The sequence below is a fragment of the Typopeltis vanoorti genome, chromosome 22 (genome assembly GCF_054136105.1).
Source record: "Typopeltis vanoorti isolate ZY-2024b chromosome 22, IOZ_Tvanoo_1.0, whole genome shotgun sequence".
Lineage (NCBI taxonomy): Eukaryota > Metazoa > Arthropoda > Arachnida > Uropygi > Thelyphonidae > Typopeltis > Typopeltis vanoorti.
Genome location: NC_143570.1, coordinates 9,986,811 through 9,999,939, shown reverse-complemented (window position 1 = coordinate 9,999,939; position 13,129 = coordinate 9,986,811). Strand labels below are relative to the sequence as shown.

Sequence of the window (13,129 nt, the reverse complement as noted above, 5' to 3'; positions counted from 1 at the left end):
AAGAAAACAGGTTGGAAACAGAACGCTATATACGCGTTCTCATTAAACTTACGAGAGAGAAAATCTCATAATTCTTCAAAAAGATAGACAGAGAGAGATGATTAATTCGTCTAACAACATTAACATAAAGAAGATAACTAAGTGATCTGTAATTTCTTAATGGAGTTATTTGAACATTATCGTAGAAATTTCTCGCGTGGGTTGATCTTAATTAGGATATAACGAGATTTGTGTCACCTTCAAATGCATTTGGTACATTCACGATGCTCGCTCTATGTGCGAGTGCTACTTCATACATATAATTTTGGAATAATATAAAAATAACGGAAGAAGAAATTTTGTTCGCTTTAAAAGCATTAAGAAATAAAAACTGTATTGTATTCAAAACATAAAAAATCGCAGAAAACTATCTAAAAATACATGAACAGAGATTGCTCTTGAAGGTATTTCAAAATTTACACATTTCTACAAACACTGACGTATCTACGCCGACATAACAATCAGAACAGTATTAAACTGAAATATGCATTTTTAGATCAGGGCTTTATTATTCCTTGATTATAGGGTTATCGTTTAAATATTATTAAATAGGTGTCATTTCCTCCGTAGCGCATTTGGAAGAACGACGGTACGTTGCGCCCTTGGATTGGAAAAGATCAAAGTTCGATTTTCGTCTTGACGAGCAGAATCTTTATATGGGCTTTTTCATTTTAAGGTGAGTTAGCCGATCTCATACGGAGGTAGCAGGGTTTTTCTCCAGGAAACTTGGGTTTTTCATCCCGCGTACAGACAAATCGGCCAAGAGAACGTGCACAATTTACAGGCAAAATATACTAATGGTAGCGATGGTGGGCGGTAGATGGCGTTCTACTGATTGTAGTAGTGTACGTGTAGTTGGAGAATTAAGGAGATGTTCTAGAGGAACTCGTCGTCAATGTGCCCTCGCGCGATGAGTGCCTGGATTCGTTGAATGCGTCAAGTAATAATAATTTTACGCATGATTTCGTATTATAAATTAAAAATATTAAAACAACAATCGCCTTTTAAATAAACATTTGCTTCATACGGGATTTACTCTTGTTTTGATTAAATAACTGAAATAAAAGCGTACCAAGGGCAGGTAATGAAAGGGGAAAAATTATCAAATAACACAAGTGGCTCGGAACTAATATCAGAGCTACGCACATGCGTACAATGCGGATCACAAATATAAATCCGGCTTTGAAAGGCCCTGTCTATAGTTTTGCTCATGACAACATACGACGTTTCTCTGCTTCCTTCGAATAAAACCACGTCGTGCACAGTCATTCCAAGCTTCACAGCCAATGCCTTAAATTAGGATCTCTCGTGGCCATTCTTCAGTGGGACAAGGATAATAACGTTGTGAACCTCAATGCTACTAAAACGCATTCCTGTTTTTTCCCCCTTAAGATCTTACTTCGTCTCACTTCAAGTGTCCATACCCAGTTTAGCTTCGCACTTACACTAAACCGACTTTTATCCACCTCGTCTTTCATTCCATTAAGCTGATCTGGTCTCTATATCATTTTAATTGCCATAAAAACGTTTCGAAATAATCATTTATTCATGTCTGACTTTTAAGATATTTGTCTGCGAAAATGCCCAAGTCTCAAGCTTATCACGATCAAAAAAAGATTCGCAAAATATATGCACACTTCTTAACCTTACCAATTCACGTTTTTCTCTCCTTCATATAAAATATTAAATATTTTAATATTTACCGTCGCATTGATGGTGTGCTTTATAGTAGCTAACATAAATATATTAACGAATGGTATAATAATCGTTCAGGAATGCTTACGTTGCTGCCATATTGGGATCAATCAAATGTGTTTATGTTGAAAAGCTGTCTATGAACACCAACTGGCTAATATCATATTGGTGTCCTATAAATAAAGCATAAAACATATATTACCTAAACGAAGCTCGAATAAATACGTTTATGTGGTTGGTAACTAAAGTCAATAACGCAAGGCAACGCATAAAATGTCTACTTTTTTCTTAACGAATCTACTACCATCAGTATGAAAGATAAATGTGAAAGAGATTGGACACAAGACCTTTCCTTTAGTAAAAATCTAGTATAAAGAACTGGGAGGCCAGACACTGGCAGAGAGATTAAATAGGAAGCATGTAAGTGCAGAAGAGGAGCACACGCACCTGAACAAACGTATTTGTGAGACTGCTAAGGAAGTTTTGGAGAGGACAGGAAGAGTGGTAATGGAAGAGCGTGTTGAGGTGAGAATACTCTCAAAGTACTAGAAGACAAGAAAAAGTGACAAAAGTTACGAAACGAAGAATTCTGAATCTACAGAAATATCAATATGAAGATTAAAAAGAAATAAAATACGATAAACACGAACGATGAGGTAGGAACCGAGACTTCATGAGGACAGTATGTATGGCATTTTCTTAGGAATACTGAAATCTAATGAATTTTTTTTTTAAAAAAAGTACCACAGAAAGATGAAGACACTACAGTGGATTGAGAATCAGCTTTTGGGCTTAGAAATAACATTCAGAATTAAGTTTTTACTAAATAAAAATAAAATGACGGGATTTCTTTCAAACTGCAATAATTATAGGTCTGATGAATTCGCTGCTGGATCGTAGAGAGAATTTAACTTCTAAGTTCGCAGGTGACAAGTCATATCATGAATTTTTATTTTTAATACGAGCAATAAAAAAATAAGTGCTAGGAATAAGAAGCGATATTTGATTTTATATAAAAAAAATAAGAAGTAGTATAAGATAGTTTCAGATTTCAAGCAAACAGCTTGAACGGAGAAAGTTCAACTTTCAATCTAGAAGACAAAAATTTTAAACGGTTTAAAATTTTTGTACAAAAGTTGTGGAAGAAAGGAAAAAAATCTAGAAATGATCCCCCTGGGGAATTCGACCATGGAGTCATCATTCTTAGCTGATTACAAAGTAATATTCTACAGGTAGAGGGAAAACTCGGTAAAGTAAAAAAAAGACTTTATCTGAAGATTGATTTCAAGAAAATAGACTATTCAGTTGTTGAAAGAGATGGAACATTCGTGTTAATTGGAATCAGATAAGAAGAGCGAAGACGTTTCGGCGTCCTCGCACCATTCTTAGGAAAAATGGAATGTGAGAAAACTGCTTGAATTTTGGATATCATACACGACCAGTCTTTCCTATAGTTCCAAAATAGTTCATAAGAAATCAATCTCCCCTCCCTTCAAACACAAGCTGAAAATTTTTGAGAAGGAAAATCATATTTGGAATGATAATATCAGACCAGAGATGAAGGTAAATAGGATGCAGTAATGAGAACAGAAGAGTGGTTAATCACGTTGGAAGACACGTGAGCAATGGATTCGAAGAAGCCTCTTAAGTAGATACTTTCAATTATTTCTATGAAGAAAAGAAAACGCGGAGAGAGAGATTGGGAATAGGTAGTATACGGAAAGGTTAACAAAAGAGACCTAGATCAAGGCAGAGGGGTGCATTCAAAGTGAAAAATAAAACTGAAAGCAATAACTGCGCAAACTTGCTTAATAATACGTTGTCTTAAAATGAAATTCCAAGGGAAGTAATATGCAAGTTCTCTCTGCACTCTTCAACCTCGTAGCGAACCTCTCTTTCCACATGGACAGTTGCAAAATACAGAAATCTCCTTTGTTTAATTATCAGTGGATGAGGAATTTTCAAGAGCATAAGACTTGTCGCTCAGTGAGTTAATATAGCGATTTAGATAAATACGAATTTCGTTCAACATTAAGCATTAAATGTTAAGCAATTCGCACAATTAATTTATCCCCGCTTTAAGCTTGTATAAGAATTATAAGAGTAGTAGATGAGTTAACACGCTAACTAGTTGAAGTCAGTGCTTCAATATGAAGTGCAGCCATACTCAGTCCTTTGAAATATGTCACTTTGCTGCTTGTCTACATTTTATCAAAACGTACTGCGTAGTTTAAACCGACCAAGCAATAAATCTTCATTTCATAACCAACTACATGAACTGATATGCTTCAACCATCTCATGCAGACACCTTATAGGATGAGATATTAGTAAGAGATATTAGCAACACGAGTTTGCATAATTTATGTTTAATGCATCAAGTAAAGCAATGGATAATATACTTGTTTGTATATCACGCTATTATAAGATATATTTTTTTTTCAGATGAACAAAATAACATGATACTTTTTTTGCTTTTCTTAGCCTTTTTAAAGCTCTTCAACTATTAATAATAGTAAACTTACCAACATCCAGCCACTGCCGAAATGGTTGACTGAGGAGCGTATCCATTTCCATCCAACGGACTGAGGGTTCAAATCCCTGCATTTGATCATCCTCCTGGATGGAGATGACACTCCATCCAGGAGGATGACTATTGGATCTCTACCATCCATAACGTGCCGTAGAAAGATAAGATGGTGACGTTCTAATCTCTTGAATTTCGCAGGTATCCTATGTCGATGTGTGTGTGTTCACGAGGTAGGGTTGCTGGTTTTGAGGGGCGAAAAATCGAGTTTCTGGAAGAAAACCCTGTACGTATGAGATTCAAAATTTGATTGAAAACATTTACAGGGTTTGTCTCTATGAACTGAGATATGGAATCTCCCCAGATTATGTAAAAATAATTAAAAAATACAAAATAAATACAAAAGTAATAAAAAGAAGGGAAAAAATCCTTGGTCCACTCACTGTACTTACTATAAGTTTATAACATCTTATGAGTTTAAGCTTCACCCTATTTCTCCTATACCCGACATATGAAAAAAATGTTTTTCTTCTTGATCTGAACATTTAGAAACATCGACGATCTTTAATTCCATAAACTTTTCGTGTCTTCCAGGGTTTCGCGATAGAATTTCAAATACAGTTTTGGAGGGCAAAACAGTCAAAGAATTATTAAAAACTACCAGCGTTGCAGTTCAAATTACGAAATCAACAGAGAACTGAAAATGTTCTGAGATTTTTTGCAGTCGAGGTAAATTTCCCATCATTCACTGCTATACGAATATCCTCGCTCCTTCCAACTATAATCTTTCTTTCCAAGAGTGAATGACGTGGATTGATTGAAAAGGGCCAACCGAATATCGGCAACGTTAGATACGGCCAAAAAAAAAAATAAAAAAATAAAAAAAATAAAAAAATAGGCAACAGGAACTTCGATAGTTGGCGAACGGATCCACGTACCGGCACCGCGTGTGGCCTACCGTGACTAATATATACAGATTCCAAAGGCGAGATATCGTACCTTTTATTACGTACGGTTCTTGAGATTTCGCATATCTCCGTATACGTTGCATTTTCCTAGGCATATCGTTAATTCTTCACCACCTCAAATCTGCTTATCTAAAAAGCTGTTTGAAGTCATACTTACGCTAAAGAAGTTGAATTTTTTCCCTTCTCTCTTTTTTGTATAAGAGAAACACGAACAAAATTATTACTTTCAAAACTTTCTCATTTCAGGTTATGCATGAATGGTTCACAGCTTGGTTCAAATGTGAATGCAATCTATAAAGAAATTACATACGAGAGTGGACCGAGAATTTCAAGTAAGCCAAAATCTTCACACACAGTTTCAGGCACTTTCTGGCAAGTCCTAATTGGAGTTGTAATGTTTCCGAGGAATCATTCATTTATATAAAGAACTTCGACGTACCAAACATATAAAGAAGTATAAAAATGATAGGAAAGAATTCGAAAAAAATTCCAAAAGACATTTTTTCCCAAGTAAATTGAGATTAATTTTATAGTTTATGGACAAATTGAAACTAAAATTGAAATCTGTTGACAGTACTCAACAATATTCCATGTTTTATCAACATCTATCTAAGGAGAATTTTTATATCTGTCTGTCCGTCTTTCAGAGAGAGACAAACACACCAAAACGGAAATGTGTTGACTCCTAAGTCAGATGCAAATATCAAAATTTGTTCTGTCATCGCAGCCGCTTTTTAATATGCTGTTTAAACCAACAGGTAAAGCGATTCTCAAGGCGGTACGAAACTCATGAATACAAAAGAAAAAAAGAAAAAAAAAGACAGTTTTCGTTTCTTGTAAAACTTTAAATTAGAGATTGTTTACTTTCTGAGGATGCAGAATATTCTGCATAATTATTGAAGTTTACATAAGTGAAACTAGAGTATTAATGATAGATGATTTTAAAGTGAATGACTCCATTGCAGCATTGCCTAACTATAATAAGTGAAGCATTTGATAGTGGAAAAATTCCTTTCAAATCGAATGAAACACTAATAATTCCAGAGTAAAAACATTCCATTTTATGGAGACAACCACATTCGGTGAAATTTTTATATCATAACACAGTTTAATGTCACAACAATTGAGCTTAAAGCCATTTTTCGTTCATGAACTCCAGACTTCACATACAATTTTTTTCTCTAATTTTGTTAATAAAATGGCCCACCTGTAATCGAGGATCGTACATATTTTAACAGATTTTAATAACTTCATTAATTAGATAGCAACAAAGAGGAATTATTAATATAATCTGTAATGGTTTTTTGCCAATAAAAATTATCGGAATAAATCGAAATTGAACTCGAGTAAGAACGTGCGGGTTTACTTCCTCGAGTGATTTTTAAGTAGAAGCAAAAAGTTGATATCAACAAGGTGCGATTTCGGATGAGCGACGAGATGAGGTCATTTCACGACTTAGTCGCTACTAATTTCACCACTACATGGTTTTTCAGGCATGTAAACAGTCTTGCATTGTGTGTTATTAGGTTGACCACGTTTAATTGTGTACTTTCGCTGAAAAGATAGTTTAGAAAGAAAGTGAGTTTTCTAACGAAGAACGTGCTGACACTTCATTTATGATTTTTTTTTAACAGCCCACACAAGAGCTGCTGAAGAGGAACTAATGTCCACTTACCGACAAAGGTTATATTAATACACACCGACTTCTTCGGGAACTGGGTCCCTTGGTGCTGAAGCGTAACTTTTTTTTTTTCTGTGCAAAATGAGCTTTTTGGAGGACATTCCTTTATTGAGACGACAATCTGTATATTACTATCACAATGGAACTCAAGATTTGTTGAGGACCTCCTTGAGCCGTGTTTTTTGGATCACAGAATATCATTACTGCATTCGTGTTAGTCAAAAAGTTAACATGTAGGAATGCACTGCATCAGTGAATTTGTAGACGATGCGCACTACATTTGAAATTATTACGGCATTCATAAGGCACTCACCAGATATTCAAGCCTACGGCGCGATTAAAATCCCACAAGATGTTGGTTAAGAGTAGATACGCGAACTAATAGTTAATAAAATGATAAATAATAGTTAATAAAAGAACTGAAAGTTAATAAAATATAAAGTAGATTAATTTTTCCCGACATATGGGATAGTATTATTTGTTTATTTATTTATTTCGGGATGCAGGAGAGTGTCATGTGTCAGAAGTTGATATGTTTTTCGATATCTCTGTAAAAACAAATTTTTCTGGCAATCTGCCTTTTTAATAAGAAGCCACCGCTCAAAATGTTGGAAATAATCGCAGTCTCGAGTTCTCAATATAAATTTTGAACCGAATGTTTTACCCTTTTCAAATGTGCTTCCATAAAAGCTTCAAATCTTAGGTTATACATCTCGAGCGATTTCTTTATTTCCTCTCCCTTATACACAAGCGGAATCTAAGACAGTAACGAATGGCTTTATCGGATTTAAGTCTGGGATCTAGGATATTCAAAGCCGATTATGAATGGCGGGTATCACAAATCATCCTTCCTATGCATTATTAACTTTGCTAAAAGGAAACGTTTGAATGCGTACCATACATCAAAGTATTCAAAAGCTCTTGGAATGTTTTTTTTTGTATGAAAATTGACTGTTTGTACGGAGGAAATTAGGCAAACATGTTAGCGTTTACTATGAGAAGCTCCAGAAAATCATTCTAAAACTATGACACCCCCTCTCAGACTATTCTGAACACACAAAAATAATCTTACTATTTTCCTCGTTTTTTTTTAATGAAAAGAACGGGAAAACATCACGGTTTATTTACGTTATCCAGGCTGCTCTCTTTTATCAGTTTTATGGTTCCCTCATAGGCAGCTCCATGAAATCCTTCCGGAAGCATTTCTCTGTTTCTAGTTACCACACAAACTGCGTTTTTGTTTAGATTTCGGACAACTCACTTTGCACATAAATTCATATGCGAAGCGATAAAAGTAGATGATTGTTGTACTATACTGTACATCGGTTAGTTAGTTTGCCTACAAGAGGTACTTATCCTGCATGTGTAAGTCTTTATGTCGGACCACAGTTTTAAGTTCTCTTACAGGCATTCTGTAATTATCTGGTTGCTAATATTTCAGCTTAAAAATTCAGGATCTATCATTAAACCAAGTTCTAGATCGAAGTCTTATTCCTCACTACGTCTAATTAGCCACATGCACTCAAGCCACTCACGATTAACACGTGTTAATCACGTGATTAGCATGAAGAGTTGTTTCACTTTGTAGTATCTTCCTGAGAGTAAGTTACTTTTTTGATGAAATGCGGGTATTTATGATATACAGTTCGTCTTTCCATGTGGTTACCCATAAAACCTCTATTCTTCTTGTGGTAGACCATCAATGGAACTCCTAACAGTCTGATTTTGTCAAATCTGTTCTTTTACAGCTCATCTTGTTTATATCACGAACTTCCATTAGGTTTCAGTAAATTCCCCAAAGTCTTCTGTAGTCTGTTCATATTTCAAAGCATTCAATGAATTTGTTCGTTGCTTTGCAATCAGGTTTCGGAATTTATGAACCCTTACCGAGACGTCTTTCAGTCTGACCTTTAGCAAACAGTCTACAGCGGTGTTCCGTGTGTCTTTATCATGTATAACACATAAATCCTCTTTCACGGCACGTGATATGAAAACTAAAGACTGTATTCCAAAAGACAAGCAATCTGACTGCATGAGGCAAGCAGATAGAATGAGACATAAAGCGAGCCTTCGCCTTTACAATGATGTTTCTATTTCAAGCTACTGAGTGCTAATATTATGAGTTGGGTTGTTCGCCTTCCTTGGACGTTCTATTCATACACTATAGGGGTGGGGATATGTAATGCATACTTAGCAAGCATGGTTGTTGGATATGCGTAAACTTTCTAAATCATACAAATTCATCACTTTGTTTAATGAAAAACGCTTTATAAACATTTCAAAAACTAGGAACTATATATTAAAAGATTTAAAGGCTCTACTAAAAGCTGTCCTTACAAATGCACTATTTTTTGTGTTGTATTAGAGCCTTCGTAGCTCTGGTGGTATAGACGATCCATTTGGTTGGAAAGGTACGGATTTTAATCCCGTCTATGACGTGAGGAGCCATTATAAATCAAATGGTGAGTTAGCTGGTTAGTAGGTTAAAAGTGTTTTCCTCCGGAAATTCAAGATTTTCGTCCCTCAAAACAGACAAACCATCCCCTTGAACACACACTGAAGTTAACTGCTCACAGCGACTCAGAGAATTTTTTAACACTGGTGTGTATGCAATATTTTGTGACGTAAAGCTTAGTCATTGGATAAAATATAAACCACGTTAATTCAGTTAATAGAAATCTTTAATATTTGAAAAGTTTCACTCTCGGTTGCACACTGTGGTTTCAGTCAGTAGGCAACCTACCATAGAATACGCATTCCAACACCTCGTTTCTATGACGCGGCATTTCATACCACCGATTGTAAAATCTGTGTGGGGGGGAAGGGGGGGAGGAATCTAAAGCGCAGTCCTACTGTAGTAGATTTTTCAGTTGTCTCAAGCAACAGGAAATATGTACGCCAGCCTATATACATCTGGGATTTCCAATTTTAATAAATCTGGCCAGCTGTCGTCATACACCAACAAAATATCTCCAAATTCAAACACAAAATTCTAGCTAACGGAGTGAAGTGTAAGCATAAATGGAATAAAAATACACATAAATCACAAAACATTGGAAACCATTAAAGATGAAAAGTCATCACAGGCTGAAGAATATATGCAGTTATTTACTCTCATGGGAAGACGCGTGTATAACCTGTCCAATATTTGGGCCTAAGAGGCGAAGGATGTATTACGTATATCAAGGCGTGTTTGCAGTCTTGCTGCTGTTGTTTTATATTAGAGGACGTAAAGAAAAATGATTGGAAGTGAGAACGATGGGAAATATTCTCGGCAGTATCGCCTTATTACTCTACTGATAGTAGTTCGAAAGACTAAGAAAATAGAACTTTCTTTTCATGCACTTCGCAAAAGAAATGTGTATTTTTTAAAGAACTTTTCAAATAATGTTATTCGTTTCGATCAAGACGATTCATTAAATTCATATCTAAAAATGTGATATAATTTTTTATCCCTTGAAAGACATTAAAAATTGTATTCACATTTCTCATTCTACCAAATTTCACATTGGCTCTAATCGGTTAAGGAAATGTGGCCACCGTAAGTATGAGGGTGGTCTGAAAAGTTCTCGGCGACGATCATAGATGGCAACACTATAGCAAGATTTTTTTCTAAGTTGGTACATCTGTCATAAGCATCCATGTGAAATTACAATTCATTCTCTCAAGTATCAATCTATCAAGCTGTATAAAACACAAGTGTGTTTTATACAGCTGTCTGAAGCAAAAGTGTTGTTTGTATCCCTTGAAATGGATACAATTGAGCATCGTGCGGTTATACAATTCTAATAAAAGAAGGTTTAACGGCAAAAGAAATTCATTCGAAGTTCATAAACGTTTATGGGCACTCTTCTCCTTCGTTTTCGACAATAAAGAAATGGGCTATCGAGTTTAAACGTGGCTGTACCAGCCTTGAAGATGATCCACGTGAAGGATGTCCAAAAAAGTGTAACAACACCCTTGATCAAGTGCACGATATGGTATTGGATGACTGGCGAGTAAAAGTGCGTGAAAGTGATGAGACTATAGGCATTTCAAAAGAACGTGTAGGATATATTTTAAATGAAGAATTGCAAATGAAAAAGCTTTGCGTAAGATGGGTGCCGCGCTTGCTCACAGCTGATCAAAAACACACTCGCATGAAAATCTCTGAACAGTACGTGAAGCGTTTTAACAAAAATAAAACTGATTTTGTGAGTCGATTTATTAGTATTCATGAGACTTCGATTCACCGTTACACACCAGAATCCAAACATCAGTCAATACAGTGTACAGAGGCCGGTTCCTCAGTGCCAAAAAAGACAAAGTCGGTTCCATCAGCAGGAAAGGTCATGGCATTAGTGTTTTAGGATGCTAAAGGCATTTTGTTTATTACTATGGATGAGACTTGGATTCACCATTACACAGTGGACAGAAGCCGGTTGTTCAGCGCCAAAGACAAAGTCGGTTCCAGCAGGAGGAAAGGTCATGGCATCGGTGTTTTGGGATGCTAAAGGCATTCTGTTTATTAATTATCTTGAAAAGGGTAAAACAATAACCGGAGAATATTATTCCGATCTTTTAATCAGATCAGACGAAAACATTCGTGAGAAATGACCCGGTTTGCAGAAGAAAAAAATCATTTTTCATCAGGACAATGCACCTGTCCATAAAGGTGTTTTGACCAATGGGAAAATTAAGGGATCTGCACCATGAATTGTTGGAACATCCACCCTATTTCCCAGATTTGGCTTCCTCTGACTTCTGTCTCTTCCCCCCCCCCCCAAAAAAAAAAAAACTAAAACACTTCCTCACTGGTCAGCGTTTTTCTTCGAATCAAGAGATGATTGCAGCTGTAGAGGGGCATTTTGCAGATCTTACTGAGAACCACTACAGGGACGGGATAATGGCGCTGGAGCATCTCTGGAAGAAAGGTGTTAGTCTGAAGGGAGATTATGTTGAAAAATAAAAATAATTTTGAAATTATAAATTTGTTTTTTCATTGTTAGGCCGAGAACCTTTCGACTACCTTCGTATATTGAAACCGTTAGGCTTAGCAAAATAATTAAAACTTTGCTTCAGATAAAACTGTCAATCACATGGCTGTTTCAATCGAATGTCTTTTAAAACAAAATTTCACAAGAAAGAGCCAACAGTTACTCCTCACACCATTAGTATGGCAGTTAATACGCTTCCCATCACAAGGTCTCTCTTTGTACCGAATAGTGGAATGAATTCATAACTCAATGAGCGATGTAAGTCTAGAACCATATCATACCTTACGTCTGTGTACTGTTAGTTTTGACAAGTGACTGATGTCAAAGCTAATCTCTTTTAATAAGAACCTTGTTGCTTCATTTACGGCAGGTTTAATTTAGATTGATTATATAATTGACAATAGTTATAAGGTTGGATGTAGAAATGATGATTGAAGGATGTATGGGAGGTTTGGTCTTGGTATTAGAATTCGGAGGGGCAAAAAGCTACTAGATTTCTGCTGTGTTCATAATGAAATCTCTATTATGAACACAACAATATTTTACAACAACGCAGAGAAGATTTTCACACCTGGACATTCCCCCCCCCTGGAGACAGATGCAGAACTCCAATAGACTACATAAATATCGCAACTAAAACAGCAAATAAAATACGTTTATTCCAAAAGCAAGTAGAAAGAAAATTAATAAGATCTTTCAAAAGAAACCCTTGATGTGATAAATTCAGGAAAGAAATTAAATCCAAGATGACTAATGAAAACAATAGAAATTATTACAAATCAATCAGTAAAGAAATAGAGACATTTGGAGGAAGGACATAGAAATGTACATTAATAAAATATGTGAGGAGATAAAGTCCCATGCAAACAGTAAAGAAACGCAATTTTTCTTTTCAAATATAAGTATCTTTCGAATAATATTAAGACACAAACTACAGCATAGAAGATAACGAGTGGCATATCCTAACTGAAAAAAGAGAAATTTTGGAGAGATGGAGAGAATACTGTAAGGATCTCTACAGAATTCTCCAATCCAATAAAATCATGCTCTACATAATGAAAGAAAGAATCGATAATCACTGAAGGCTCATGTCTTTTTAGACCAGGGCTAGAATGATAAAATCATAAAGAGAACAGGCACTAAAAACCAAATCTCAAATCTTACACAACTTATTGTGAAATCAAGAGAATCCAATAGCCTAGTTAATTATGCCTTATTGAGTACAAGCCTTCGACTGCGTAAATT

The 13,129-nt window shown here is 35.6% G+C and overlaps 1 protein-coding gene across 1 annotated transcript in view; it reads right to left on the bottom strand.

Annotated features, from left to right (window-relative positions):
* The window catches only part of LOC150094150 (acetylcholine receptor subunit alpha-like), a 226,546-nt gene that overhangs the window by 59,409 nt on the left and 154,008 nt on the right, over positions 1 to 13,129 (bottom strand). The window lies entirely within an intron of this gene.